A 15,973-nucleotide genomic window follows, 5' to 3' on the forward strand; every position below is an offset into this window, starting at 1 on the left:
ACGTATCTCGATATAGAAGGACAATGCAGGGAATCCAGAGTATTTCATATGGACGCAAATTGTGTGTTAATTCGTCAATGTGAGGGAGCGAGGGATGCAGTAAAGGAGGAATAATGCATCGGAAAAGAGATACTCGGAACCCCAAAGAAAATCCTATCGTTTCCGTAGAAACGTATCTCGATTTAGAAGGACAATGCAGGGAATCCAGAGTATTTCATATGGACACAAATTGTGTGTTAATTCGTCAATGTGAGAGAGCGAGGGATGCAGTAAAGGAGGAATAATGCATCGGAAAAGAGATACACGACTCCCAAAAGAAAATCCTGTCGTTTCCGTAGAAACGTATCTCGATTTAGAAAGATAATGCAGGGAACCCAGAGTATTTCATATGGACGCAAATTGTGTGTTAATTCGGCAATGTGAGGGAGCGAGGGATGCAGTAAAGGAGGAATAATGCATCGGAAAAGAGATACTCGGAACCCCAAAGAAAATCCTATCGTTTCCGTAGAAACGTATCTCGATTTAGAAAGACAATGCAGGGAATCCAGAGTATTTCATATGGACGCAAATTGTGTGTTAATTCGTCAATGTGAGGGAGCGAGAAGTGCAGTAAAGGAGGAATAATGCATTGGAAAAGAGATACTCGGAACCCCAAAGAAAATCGTATCGTTTCCGTAGAAACGTATCTCGATTTAGAAGGACAATGCAGGGAATCCAGAGTATTTCATATGGACGCAAATTGTGTGTTAATTCGTCAATGTGAGTTAGCGAGGGATGCAGTAAAGGAGGAATAATGCATCGGAAAGGAGATACTCGGAACCCCAAAGAAAATCCTATAGTTTCCGTAGAAACGTATCTCGATTTAGAAGGACAATGCAGGGAATCCAGAGTATTTCATATGGACGCAAATAGTGTGTTAATTCGTCAATGTGAGGGAGCGAGGGATGCAATAAAGGAGGAATAATGCATCGGATAAGCGATACACGGAACCCAAAAGAAAATCCTATCGTGTCCGTAGAAACGTATCTCGAATTAGAAGGACAATGCAGGGAATCCAGAGTATTTCATATGGACGCAAATTGTGTGTTAATTCGTCAATGTGAGGGAGCGAGAAATGCAGTAAAGGATGAATAATGCATTGGAAAAGAGATACTCGGAACCCCAAAGAAAATCGTATCGTTTCCGTAGAAACGTATCTCGATTTAGAAGGACAATGCAGGGAATCCAGAGTATTTCATATGGACGCAAATTGTGTGTTAATTCGTCAATGTGAGAGAGCGAGGGATGCAGTAAAGGAGGAATAATGCATCGGATAAGCGATACACGGAACCCCAAAGAAAATCCTATCGTGTCCGTAGAAACGTATCTCGATTTAGAAGGACAATGCAGGGAATCCAGAGTATTTCATATGGACGCAAATTGTGTGTTAATTCGTCAATGTGAGGGAGCGATTGATGCAGTAAAGGAGGAATAATGCATCGGAAAAGAGATACTCGGAACCCCAAAGAAAATCCTATCGATTCCGTAGAAACGTATCTCGATTTAGAAGGACAATGCAGGGAATCCAGAGTATTTCATATGGACACAAATTGTGTGTTAATTCGTCAATGTGAGAGAGCGAGGGATGCAGTAAAGGAGGAATAATGCATCGGAAAAGAGATACACGACTCCCAAAAGAAAATCCTGTCGTTTCCGTAGAAACGTATCTCGATTTAGAAAGATAATGCAGGGAACCCAGAGTATTTCATATGGACGCAAATTGTGTGTTAATTCGGCAATGTGAGGGAGCGAGGGATGCAGTAAAGGAGGAATAATGCATCGGAAAAGAGATACTCGGAACCCCAAAGAAAATCCTATCGTTTCCGTAGAAACGTATCTCGATTTAGAAAGACAATGCAGGGAATCCAGAGTATTTCATATGGTCGCAAATTGTGTGTTAATTCGTCAATGTGAGGGAGCGAGAAGTGCAGTAAAGGAGGAATAATGCATTGGAAAAGAGATACTCGGAACCCCAAAGAAAATCGTATCGTTTCCGTAGAAACGTATCTCGATTTAGAAGGACAATGCAGGGAATCCAGAGTATTTCATATGGACGCAAATTGTGTGTTAATTCGTCAATGTGAGAGAGCGAGGGATGCAGTAAAGGAGGAATAATGCATCGGAAAAGAGATACACGACTCCCAAAAGAAAATCCTATCGTTTCCGTAGAAACGTATCTCGATTTAGAAAGATAATGCAGGGAACCCAGAGTATTTCATATGGACGCAAATTGTGTGTTAATTCGTCAATGTGAGGGAGCGAGGGATGCAGTAAAGGAGGAATAATGCATCGGAAAAGAGATACTCGGAACCCCAAAGAAAATCCTATCGTTTCCGTAGAAACGAATCCCGATTTAGAAGGACAATGCAGGGAATCCAGAGTATTTCATATGGACGCAAATTGTGTGTTATTCCGTCAATGTTAGGGAGCGAGGGATGCAGTAAAGAACGAATAATGCATCGGAAAAGAGATACTCGGAACCCCAAAGAAAATCCTATCGTTTCCGTAGAAACGTATCTCGATTTAGAAGGACAATGCAGGGAATCCAGACTATTTCATATGGACGCAAATTGTGTGTTAATTCGTCAATGTGAGTTAGCGAGGGATGCAGTAAAGGAGGAATAATGCATCGGAAAAGAGATACTCGGACCCCCAAAGAAAATCCTATCGTTTCCGTAGAAACGTATCTCGATTTAGAAGGACAATGCAGGGAATCCTGAGTATTTCATATGGACGCAAATTGTGTGTTAATTCGTCAATGTGAGGGAGCGAGGGATGCAGAAAAGGAGGAATAATGCATCGGAAAAGAGATACTCGGAACCCCAAAGAAAATCCTATCGTTTCCGTAGTAACGTATCTTGATTTAGGAGGACAATGCAGGGAATCCAGAGCATTTCATATGGACGCAAATTGTGTGTTAATTCGTCAATGTGAGGGAGCGAGGGATGCAGTAAAGGAGGAATAATGCATCGGAAAAGAGATACTCGGAACCCCAAAGAAAATCCTATCGTTTCTGTAGAAACGTATCTCGATTTAGAAGGACAATGCAGGGAATCCAGAGTATATCATATGGACGCAAATTGTGTGTTAATTCGTCAATGTGAGAGAGCGAGGGATGCAGTAAAGGAGGAATAATGCATCGGAAAAGAGATACACGACTCCCAAAAGAAAATCCTATCGTTTCCGTAGAAACGTATCTCGATTTAGAAAGATAATGCAGGGAATCGAGAGTATTTCATATGGACGCAAATTGTGTGTTAATTCGTCAATGTGAGGGAGCGAGGGATGCAGTAAAGGAGGAATAATGCATCGGAAATAGATACTCGGAACCCCAAGGTAAATCCTACCGTTTCCGTAGAAACGTATCTCGATTTAGAAGGACAATGCAGGGAATCCAGAGTATTTCATATAGACGCAAATTGTGTGTTAATTCTTCAATGTGAGGGAGCGATGGATGCAGTATAGGAGGAATAATGCATCGGAAAAGAGATACTCGGAACCCCAAAGAAAATCCTATCGTTTCCGTAGAAACGTATCTCGATTTAGGACAATGCAGGGAATCCAGAGTATTACATATGGACACAAATTGTGTGTTAATTCGTCCATGTGAGGGAGCGAGGGATGCAGTAAAGGGGGAATAATGCATCGGAAAAGAGATACTCGGAACCCCAAAGAAAATCCTATCGTTTCCGTAGAAACGTATCTCGATTTAGAAGGACAATGCAGGGAATCCAGAGTATTCCATTTGGACGCAAATTTTGTGTTAATTCGTCAATGTGAGGGAGCGAGGGATGCAATAAAGGAGGAATAATGCATCGGATAAGCGATACACAGAACCCCAAAGAAAATCCTATCGTGTCCGTAGAAACGTATCTCGATTTAGAAGGACAATGCAGGGAATCCAGAGTATTTCATATGGACGCAAATTGTGTGTTAATTCGTCAATGTGAGGGAGCGAGAAATGCAGTAAAGGAGGAATAATGCATTGGAAAAGAGATACTCGGAACCCCAAAGAAAATCGTATCGTTTCCGTAGAAACGTATTTCGATTTAGAAGGACAATGCAGGGAATCCAGAGTATTTCATATGGACGCAAATTGTGTGTTAATTCGTCAATGTGAGAGAGCGAGGGATGCAGTAAAGGAGGAATAATGCATCGGAAAAGAGATACACGACTCCCAAAAGAAAATCCTATCGTTTCCGTAGAAACGTATCTCAATTTAGAAAGATAATGCAGGGAACCCAGAGTATTTCATATGGACGCAAATTGTGTGTTAATTCGGCAATGTGAGGGAGCGAGGGATGAAGTAAAGGAGGAATAATGCATCGGAAAAGAGATACTCGGAACCCCAAAGAAAATCCTGTCGTTTCCGTAGAAACGAATCCCGATTTAGAAGTACAATGCAGGGAATCCAGAGTTTTTCATATGGACGCAAATTGTGTGTTATTCCGTCAATGTTAGGGAGCGAGGGATGCAGTAAAGGACGAATAATGCATCGGAAAAGAGATACTCGGAACCCCAAAGGAAATCCTATCGTTTCCGTAGAAACGTATCTCGATTGAGAAGGACAATGCAGGGAATCCAGAGTATTTCATATGGACGCAAATTGTGTGTTAATTCGTCAATGTGAGTTAGCGAGGGATGCAGTAAAGGAGGAATAATGCATCGGAAAAGAGATACTCGAAACCCCAAAGAAAATCCTATCGTTTCCGTAGAAACGTATCTCGATTTAGAAAGACAATGCAGGGAATCCAGAGTATATGGACGCAAATTGTGTGTTAATTCGTCAATGTGTGGGAGCGAGGGATGCAGTAAAGGAGGAATAATGCACCGGAAAAGAGATACTCGGAACCACAAAGAAAATCCTATCGTTTCCGTAGAAACGTATCTCGATTTACAATGACAATGCAGGGAATCCAGAGTATTTCATATGGACGCAAATTGTGTGTTAATTCGTTAATGTGAGGGAGCGAGGGATGCAGTAAAGGAGGAATAATGCATCGGAAAAGAGATACTCGGAACCCCAAGGAAAATCCTACCGTTTCCGTAGAAACGTATCTCGATTTAGAAGGACAATGCAGGGAATCCAGAGTATTTCATATAGACGCAAATTGTGTGTTAATTCTTCAATGTGAGGGAGCGATGGATGCAGTAAAGGAGGAATAATGCATCGGAAAAGAGATACTCGGAACCCCAAAGAAAATCCTATCGTTTCCGTAGAAACGTATCTCGATTTAGAAGGACAATGCAGGGAATCCTGAGTATTTCATATGGACGCAAATTGTGTGTTAATTCGTCAATGTGAGGGAGCGAGGGATGCAGTAAAGGAGGAATAATGCATCGGAAAAGAGATACTCGGAACCCCAAAGAAAATCCTATCGTTTCCTTAGTAACGTATCTTGATTTAGGAGGACAATGCAGGGAATCCAGAGCATTTCACATGGACGCAAATTGTGTGGTAATTCGTCAATGTGAGGGAGCGAGGGATGCAGTAAAGGTGGAATAATGCATCGGAAAAGAGATACTCGGAACCCCAAAGAAAATCCTATCGTTTCCGTAGAAACGTATCTCGATTTAGAAGGACAATGCAGGGAATCCAGAGTATTCCATTTGGACGCAAATTGTGTGTTAATTCGTCAATGTGAGGGAGCGAGGGATGCAATAAAGGAGGAATAATGCATCGGATAAATGATACACGGAACCCCAAAGAAAATCCTATCGTGTCCGTAGAAACGTATCTCGATTTAGAAGGACAATGCAGGGAATCCAGAGTATATCATATGGACGCAAATTGTGTGTTAATTCGTCAATGTGAGGGAGCGAGAAATGCAGTAAAGGAGGAATAATGCATTGGAAAAGAGATACTCGGAACCCCAAAGAAAATCGTATCGTTTCCGTAGAAACGTATTTCGATTTAGAAGGACAATGCAGGGAATCCAGAGTATTTCATATGGACGCAAATTGTGTGTTAATTCGTCAATGTGAGAGAGCGAGGGATGCAGTAAAGGAGGAATAATGCATCGGAAAAGAGATACATGACTCCCAAAAGAAAATCCTATCGTTTCCGTAGAAACGTATCTCGATTTAGAAAGATAATGCAGGGAACCCAGAGTATTTCATATGGACGCAAATTGGGTGTTAATTCGGCAATGTGAGGGAGCGAGGGATGCAGTAAAGGAGGAATAATGCATCGGAAAAGAGATACTCGGAACCCCAAAGAAAATCCTATCGTTTCCGTAGAAACGTATCTCGATTTAGAAAGACAATGCAGGGAATCCAGAGTATATCATATGGACGCAAATTGTGTGTTAATTCGTCAATGTGTGGGAGCGAGGGATGCAGTAAAGGAGGAATAATGCACCGGAAAAGAGATACTCGGAACCCCAAAGAAAATCCTATCGTTTCCGTAGAAACGTATCTCGATTTACAATGACAATGCAGGGAATCCAGAGTATTTCATATGGACGCAAATTGTGTGTTAATTCGTCAATGTGAGGGAGCGAGGGATGCAGTAAAGGAGGAATAATGCATCGGAAAAGAGATACTCGCAACCCCAAGGAAAATCCTACCGTTTCCGTAGAAACGTATCTCGATTTAGAAGGACAATGCAGGGAATCCAGAGTATTTCATATAGACGCAAATTGTGTGTTAATTCTTCTATGTGAGGGAGCGATGGATGCAGTAAAGGAGGAATAATGCATCGGAAAAGAGATACTCGGAACCCCAAAGAATATCCTATCGTTTCCGTAGAAACGTATCTCGATTTAGGACAATGCAGGGAATCCAGAGTATTTCATATGGACACAAATTGTGTGTTAATTCGTCAATGTGAGGGAGCGAGGAATGCAGTAAAGGAGGAATAATGCATCGGAAAAGAGATACTCAGAACCCCAAAGAAAATCCTATCGTTTCCGTAGAAACGTATCTCGATGTAGAAGGACAATGCAGGGAATCCTGAGTATTTCATATGGACGCAAATTGTGTGTTAATTCGTCAATGTGAGGGAGCGAGGGATGTAGTAAAGGAGGAATAATGCATCGGAAAAGAGATACTCGGAACCCCAAAGAAAATCCTATCGTTTCCGTGGTAACGTATCTTGATTTAGGAGGACAATGCAGGGAATCCAGAGCATTTCATATGGACGCAAATTGTGTATTAATTCGTCAATGTGAGGGAGCGAGGGATGCAGTAAAGGAGGAATAATGCATCGGAAAAGAGATACTCGGAACCCCAAAGAAAATCCTATCGTTTCCGTAGAAACGTATCTCGATTTAGAAGGACAATGCAGGGAATCCTGAGTATTTCATATGGACGCAAATTGTGTGTTAATTCGTCAATGTGAGGTAGCGAGGTATGCAGTAAAGGAGGAATAATGCATCGGAAAAGAGATACTAGGAACCCCAAAGAAAATCCTATCGTTTCCGTAGAAACGTATCTTGATTTAGGAGGACAATGCAGGGAATCCAGAGCATTTCATATGGACGCAAATTGTGTGTTAATTCGTCATTGTGAGGGAGCGAGGGATGCAGTAAAGGAGGAATAATGCATCGGAAAAGAGATACTCGGAACCCCAAAGAAAATCCTATCGTTTCTGTAGAAACGTATCTCGATTTAGAAAGACAATGCAGGGAATCCAGAGTATATCATATGGACGCAAATTGTGTGTTAATTCGTCAATGTGAGAGAGCGAGGGATGCAGTAAAGGAGGAATAATGCATCGGAAAAGAGATACACGACTCCCAAAAGAAAATCCTATCGTTTCCGTAGAAACGTATCTCGATTTAGAACGATAATGCAGGGAATCCAGAGTATTTCATATGGACGCAAATTGTGTGTTAATTCGTCAATGTGAGGGAGCGAGGGATGCAGTAAAGGAGGAATAATGCATCGGAAAAGAGATACTCGGAACCCCAAGGAAAATCCTACCGTTTCCGTAGAAACGTATCTCGATTTAGAAGGACAATGCAGGGAATCCAGAGTATTTCATATAGACGCAAATTGTGTGTTAATTCTTCAATGTGAGGGAGCGATGGATGCAGTATAGGAGGAATAATGCATCGGAAAAGAGATACTCGGAACCCCAAAGAAAATCCTATCGTTTCCGTAGAAACGTATCTCGATTTAGGACAATGCAGGGAATCCAGAGTATTTCATATGGACACAAATTGTGTGTTAATTCGTCAATGTGAGGGAGCGAGGAATGCAGTAAAGGAGGAATAATGCATCGGAAAAGAGATACTCGGAACCCCAAAGAAAATCCTGTCGTTTCCGTAGAAACGAATCCCGATTTAGAAGGACAATGCAGGGAATCCAGAGTATTTCATATGGACGCAAATTGTGTGTTATTCCGTCAATGTTAGGGAGCGAGGGATGCAGTAAAGGACGAATAATGCATCGGAAAAGAGATACTCGGAACCCCAAAGGAAATCCAATCGTTTCCGTAGAAACGTATCTCGATTGAGAAGGACAATGCAGGGAATCCAGAGTATTTCATATGGACGCAAATTGTGTGTTAATTCGTCAATGTGAGTTAGCGAGGGATGCAGTAAAGGAGGAATAATGCATCGGAAAAGAGATGCTCGAAACCCCAAAGAAAATCCTATCGTTTCCGTAGAAACGTATCTCAATTTAGAAAGATAATGCAGGGAACCCAGAGTATTTCATATGGACGCAAATTGGGTGTTAATTCGGCAATGTGAGGGAGCGAGGGATGCAGTAAAGGAGGAATAATGCATCGGAAAAGAGATACTCGGAACCCCAAAGAAAATCCTATCGTTTCCGTAGAAACGTATCTCGATTTAGAAAGACAATGCAGGGAATCCAGAGTATATCATATGGACAAAATTGTGTGTTAATTCGTCAATGTGTGGGAGCGAGGGATGCAGTAAAGGAGGAATAATGCACCGGAAAAGAGATACTCGGAACCACAAAGAAAATCCTATCGTTTCCGTAGAAACGTATCTCGATTTACAATGACAATGCAGGGAATCCAGAGTATTTCATATGGACGCAAATTGTGTGTTAATTCGTCAATGTGAGGGAGCGAGGGATGCAGTAAAGGAGGAATAATGCATCGGAAAAGAGATACTCGGAACCCCAAGGAAAATCCTACCGTTTCCGTAGAAACGTATCTCGATTTAGAAGGACAATGCAGGGAATCCAGAGTATTTCATATAGACGCAAATTGTGTGTTAATTCTTCAATGTGAGGGAGCGATGGATGCAGTAAAGGAGGAATAATGCATCGGAAAAGAGATACTCGGAACCCCAAAGAAAATCCTATCGTTTCCGTAGAAACGTATCTCGATTTAGAAGGACAATGCAGGGAATCCTGAGTATTTCATATGGACGCAAATTGTGTGTTAATTCGTCAATGTGAGGGAGCGAGGGATGCAGTAAAGGAGGAATAATGCATCGGAAAAGAGATACTCGGAACCCCAAAGAAAATCCTATCGTTTCCTTAGTAACGTATCTTGATTTAGGAGGACAATGCAGGGAATCCAGAGCATTTCATATGGACGCAAATTGTGTGTTAATTCGTCAATGTGAGGGAGCGAGGGATGCAGTAAAGGGGGAATAATGCATCGGAAAAGAGATACTCGGAACCCCAAAGAAAATCCTATCGTTTCCGTAGAAACGTATCTCGATTTAGAAGGACACTGCAGGGAATCCAGAGTATTCCATTTGGACGCAAATTGTGTGTTAATTCGTCAATGTGAGGGAGCGAGGGATGCAATAAAGGAGGAATAATGCATCGGATAAGCGATACACGGAACCCCAAAGAAAATCCTATCGTGTCCGTAGAAACGTACCTCGATTTAGAAGGACAATGCAGGGAATCCAGAGTATTTCATATGGACGCAAATTGTGTGTTAATTCGTCAATGTGAGGGAGCGAGAAATGCAGTAAAGGAGGAATAATGCATTGGAAAAGAGATACTCGGAACCCCAAAGAAAATCGTATCGTTTCCGTAGAAACGTATTTCGATTTAGAAGGACAATGCAGGGAATCCAGAGTATTTCATATGGACGCAAATTGTGTGTTAATTCGTCAATGTGAGAGAGCGAGGGATGCAGTAAAGGAGGAATAATGCATCGGAAAAGAGATACACGACTCCCAAAAGAAAATCCTATCGTTTCCGTAGAAACGTATCTCGATTTAGAAAGATAATGCAGGGAACCCAGAGTATTTCATATGGACGCAAATTGGGTGTTAATTCGGCAATGTGAGGGAGCGAGGGATGCAGTAAAGGAGGAATAATGCATCGGAAAAGAGATACTCGGAACCCCAAAGAAAATCCTATCGTTTCCGTAGAAACGTATCTCGATTTAGAAAGACAATGCAGGGAATCCAGAGTATATCATATGGACGCAAATTGTGTGTTAATTCGTCAATGTGTGGGAGCGAGGGATGCAGTAAAGGAGGAATAATGCACCGGAAAAGAGATACTCGGAACCCCAAAGAAAATCCTATCGTTTCCGTAGAAACGTATCTCGATTTACAATGACAATGCAGGGAATCCAGAGTATTTCATATGGACGCAAATTGTGTGTTAATTCGTCAATGTGAGGGAGCGAGGGATGCAGTAAAGGAGGAATAATGCATCGGAAAAGAGATACTCGCAACCCCAAGGAAAATCCTACCGTTTCCGTAGAAACGTATCTCGATTTAGAAGGACAATGCAGGGAATCCAGAGTATTTCATATAGACGCAAATTGTGTGTTAATTCTTCTATGTGAGGGAGCGATGGATGCAGTAAAGGAGGAATAATGCATCGGAAAAGAGATACTCGGAACCCCAAAGAATATCCTATCGTTTCCGTAGAAACGTATCTCGATTTAGGACAATGCAGGGAATCCAGAGTATTTCATATGGACACAAATTGTGTGTTAATTCGTCAATGTGAGGGAGCGAGGAATGCAGTAAAGGAGGAATAATGCATCGGAAAAGAGATACTCAGAACCCCAAAGAAAATCCTATCGTTTCCGTAGAAACGTATCTCGATTTAGAAGGACAATGCAGGGAATCCTGAGTATTTCATATGGACGCAAATTGTGTGTTAATTCGTCAATGTGAGGGAGCGAGGGATGCAGTAAAGGAGGAATAATGCATCGGAAAAGAGATACTCGGAACCCCAAAGAAAATCCTATCGTTTCCGTAGTAACGTATCTTGATTTAGGAGGACAATGCAGGGAATCCAGAGCATTTCATATGGACGCAAATTGTGTATTAATTCGTCAATGTGACAGAGCGAGGGATGCAGTAAAGGAGGAATAATGCATCGGAAAAGAGATACTCGGAACCCCAAAGAAAATCCTATCGTTTCCGTAGAAACGTATCTCGATTTAGAAGGACAATGCAGGGAATCCTGAGTATTTCATATGGACGCAAATTGTGCGTTAATTCGTCAATGTGAGGTAGCGAGGTATGCAGTAAAGGAGGAATAATGCATCGGAAAAGAGATACTAGGAACCCCAAAGAAAATCCTATCGTTTCCGTAGAAACGTATCTTGATTTAGGAGGACAATGCAGGGAATCCAGAGCATTTCATATGGACGCAAATTGTGTGTTAATTCGTCATTGTGAGGGAGCGAGGGATGCAGTAAAGGAGGAATAATGCATCGGAAAAGAGATACTCGGAACCCCAAAGAAAATCCTATCGTTTCTGTAGAAACGTATCTCGATTTAGAAAGACAATGCAGGGAATCCAGAGTATATCATATGGACGCAAATTGTGTGTTAATTCGTCAATGTGAGAGAGCGAGGGATGCAGTAAAGGAGGAATAATGCATCGGAAAAGAGATACACGACTCCCAAAAGAAAATCCTATCGTTTCCGTAGAAACGTATCTCGATTTAGAACGATAATGCAGGGAATCCAGAGTATTTCATATGGACGCAAATTGTGTGTTAATTCGTCAATGTGAGGGAGCGAGGGATGCAGTAAAGGAGGAATAATGCATCGGAAAAGAGATACTCGGAACCCCAAGGAAAATCCTACCGTTTCCGTAGAAACGTATCTCGATTTAGAAGGACAATGCAGGGAATCCAGAGTATTTCATATAGACGCAAATTGTGTGTTAATTCTTCAATGTGAGGGAGCGATGGATGCAGTATAGGAGGAATAATGCATCGGAAAAGAGATACTCGGAACCCCAAAGAAAATCCTATCGTTTCCGTAGAAACGTATCTCGATTTAGGACAATGCAGGGAATCCAGAGTATTTCATATGGACACAAATTGTGTGTTAATTCGTCAATGTGAGGGAGCGAGGAATGCAGTAAAGGAGGAATAATGCATCGGAAAAGAGATACTCGGAACCCAAAAGAAAATCCTATCTTATCCGTAGAAACGTATCTCGATTTAGAAGGACAATGTAGGGAATCCAGAGCATTTCATATGGACGCAAATTGTGTGTTAATTCGTCAATGTGAGGGAGCGAGGGATGCAGTATAGGAGGAATAATGCATCTGATAAGAGATACTCGGAACCCCAAAGAAAATCCTATCGTTTCCATAGAAACGTATCTCGATTTAGAAGGACAATGCAGGGAATCCAGAGTATTTCATATGGACGCAAATTGTGTGTTAATTCGTCAATGTGAGGGAGCGAGAAATGCAGTAAAGGAGGAATAATGCATTGGAAAAGAGATACTCGGAACCCCAAAGAAAATCGTATCGTTTCCGTAGAAACGTATTTCGATTTAGAAGGACAATGCAGGGAATCCAGAGTATTTCATATGGACGGAAATTGTGTGTTAATTCGTCAATGTGAGAGAGCGAGGGATGCTGTAAAGGAGGAATAATGCATCGGAAAAGAGATACACGACTCCCAAAAGAAAATCCTATCGTTTCCGTAGAAACGTATCTCAATTTAGAAAGATAATGCAGGGAACCCAGAGTATTTCATATGGACGCAAATTGTGTGTTAATTCGGCAATGTGAGGGAGCAGGGATGCAGTAAATGAGGAATAATGCATCTGATAAGAGATACTCGGAACCCCAAAGAAAATCCTATCGTTTCCATAGAAACGTATCTCGATTTAGAAGGACAATGCAGGGAATCCAGAGTATTTCATATGGACGCAAATTGTGTGTTAATTCGTCAATGTGAGGGAGCGAGAAATGCAGTAAAGGAGGAATAATGCATTGGAAAAGAGATACTCGGAACCCCAAAGAAAATCGTATCGTTTCCGTAGAAACGTATTTCGATTTAGAAGGACAATGCAGGGAATCCAGAGTATTTCATATGGACGGAAATTGTGTGTTAATTCGTCAATGTGAGAGAGCGAGGGATGCTGTAAAGGAGGAATAATGCATCGGAAAAGAGATACACGACTCCCAAAAGAAAATCCTATCGTTTCCGTAGAAACGTATCTCAATTTAGAAAGATAATGCAGGGAACCCAGAGTATTTCATATGGACGCAAATTGTGTGTTAATTCGGCAATGTGAGGGAGCAGGGATGCAGTAAATGAGGAATAATGCATCGGAAAAGAGATACTCGGAACCCCAAAGAAAATCCTGTCGTTTCCGTAGAAACGAATCCCGATTTAGAAGGACAATGCAGGGAATCCAGAGTATTTCATATGGACGCAAATTGTGTGTTATTCCGTCAATGTTAGGGAGCGAGGGATGCAGTAAAGGACGAATAATGCATCGGAAAAGAGTTACTCGGAACCCCAAAGAAAATCCTATCGTTTCCGTAGAAACGTATCTCGATTTAGAAGGACAATGCAGGGAATCCAGAGTATTTCATATGGACGCAAATTGTGTGTTAATTCGTCAATGTGAGTTAGCGAGGGATGCAGTAAAGGAGGAATAATGCATCGGAAAAGAGATGCTCGGAACCCCAAAGAAAATCCTATCGTTTCCGTAGAAACATATTTCGATTTAGAAGGACAATGCAGGGAATCCTGAGTATTTCATATGGACGCAAATTGTGTGTTAATTCGTCAATGTGAGGGAGCGAGGGATGCAGTAAAGGCGGAATAATGCATCGGAAATGAGATACTCGGAACCCCAAAGAAAATCCTATCGTTTCCGTAGAAACGTATCTTGATTTAGGAGGACAATGCAGGGAATCCAGAGCATTTCATATGGACGCAAATTGTGTGTTAATTCGTCAATGTGAGGGAGCGAGGGATGCAGTAAAGGAGGAATAATGCATCGGAAAAGTGATACTCGGAACCCCAAGGAAAGTCCTATCGTTTCCGTAGAAACGTATCTCGATTTAGAAGGACAATGCAGGGAATCCAGAGTATTTCATATGGACGCAAATTGTGTGTTAATTCGTCAATGTGAGAGAGCGAGGGATGCAGTAAAGGAGGAATAATGCATCGGGAAAGAGATACACGACTCCCAAAAGAAAATCCTATCGTTTCCGTAGAAACGTATCTCGATTTAGAAAGATAATGCAGGGAACCCAGAGTATTTCATATGGACGCAAATTGGGTGTTAATTCGGCAATGTGAGGGAGCGAGGGATGCAGTAAAGGAGGAATAATGCATCGGAAAAGAGATACTCGGTACCCCAAAGAAAATCCTATCGTTTCCGTAGAAACGTATCTCGATTTAGAAAGACAATGCAGGGAATCCAGAGTATATCATATGGACGCAAATTGTGTGTTAATTCGTCAATGTGTGGGAGCGAGGGATGCAGTAAAGGAGGAATAATGCAGCGGAAAAGAGATACTCGGAACCCCAAAGAAAATCCTATCGTTTCCGTAGAAACGTATCTCAATTTACAATGACAATGCAGGGAATCCAGAGTATTTCATATGGACGCAAATTGTGTGTTAATTCGTCAATGTGAGGGAGCGAGGGATGCAGTAAAGGAGGAATAATGCATCGGAAAAGAGATACTCGGAACCCCAAGGAAAATCCTACCGTTTCCGTAGAAACGTATCTCGATTTAGAAGGACAATGCAGGGAATCCAGAGTATTTCATATAGACGCAAATTGTGTGTTAATTCTTCAATGTGAGGGAGCGATGGATGCAGTAAAGGAGGAATAATGCATCGGAAAAGAGATACTCGGAACCCCAAAGAATATCCTATCGTTTCCGTAGAAACGTATCTCGATTTAGGACAATGCAGGGAATCCAGAGTATTTCATATGGACACAAATTGTGTGTTAATTCGTCAATGTGAGGGAGCGAGGAATGCAGTAAAGGATGAATAATGCATCGGAAAAGAGATACTCGGAACCCCAAAGAAAATCCTATCTTATCCGTAGAAACGTATCTCGATTTAGAAGGACAATGTAGGGAATCCAGAGCATTTCATATGGACGCAAATTGTGTGTTAATTCGTCAATGTGAGGGAGCGAGGGATGCAGTAAAGGAGGAATAATGCATCGGAAAAGATATACTCGGAACCCCAAAGAAAATCCTATCGTTTCCATAGAAACGTATCTCGATTTAGAAGGACAATGCAATGAATCCAGAGTATTTCATATGGACGCAAATTGTGTGTTAATTCGTCAATGTGAGAGAGCGAGGGATGCAGTAAAGGAGGAATAATGCATCGGAAAAGAGATACTCGGAACCCCAAAGGAAATCCCATCGTTTCCGTAGAAACGAATCCCGATTCAGCAGGACAATGCAGGGAATCCAGAGAATTTCATATGGACGCAAATTGTGTGTTAATTTGTCAATGTGTCGGAGCGAGGTATGCAGTAAAGGAGGAATAATGCATCAGAAAAGAGATACTCGGAACCCCAAAGAAAATCCTATCGTTTCCGTAGAAACATATCTCGATTTAGAAGGACAATGCAGGGAATCCAGAGTATTTCATATGGACGCAAATTGTGTGTTAATTGTTCAATGTGAGGGAGCGAGGGATGCAGTAAAGGAGGAATAATGTATCGGAAAAGAGATACTTGGAACCCCAAAGAAAATCCTATCGTTTCCGTAGAAACGTATCTCGATTTAGAAGG

The sequence above is a fragment of the Schistocerca nitens genome, chromosome 2 (genome assembly GCF_023898315.1).
Source record: "Schistocerca nitens isolate TAMUIC-IGC-003100 chromosome 2, iqSchNite1.1, whole genome shotgun sequence".
In the NCBI taxonomy this organism is placed as follows: Eukaryota; Metazoa; Arthropoda; class Insecta; order Orthoptera; family Acrididae; genus Schistocerca; species Schistocerca nitens.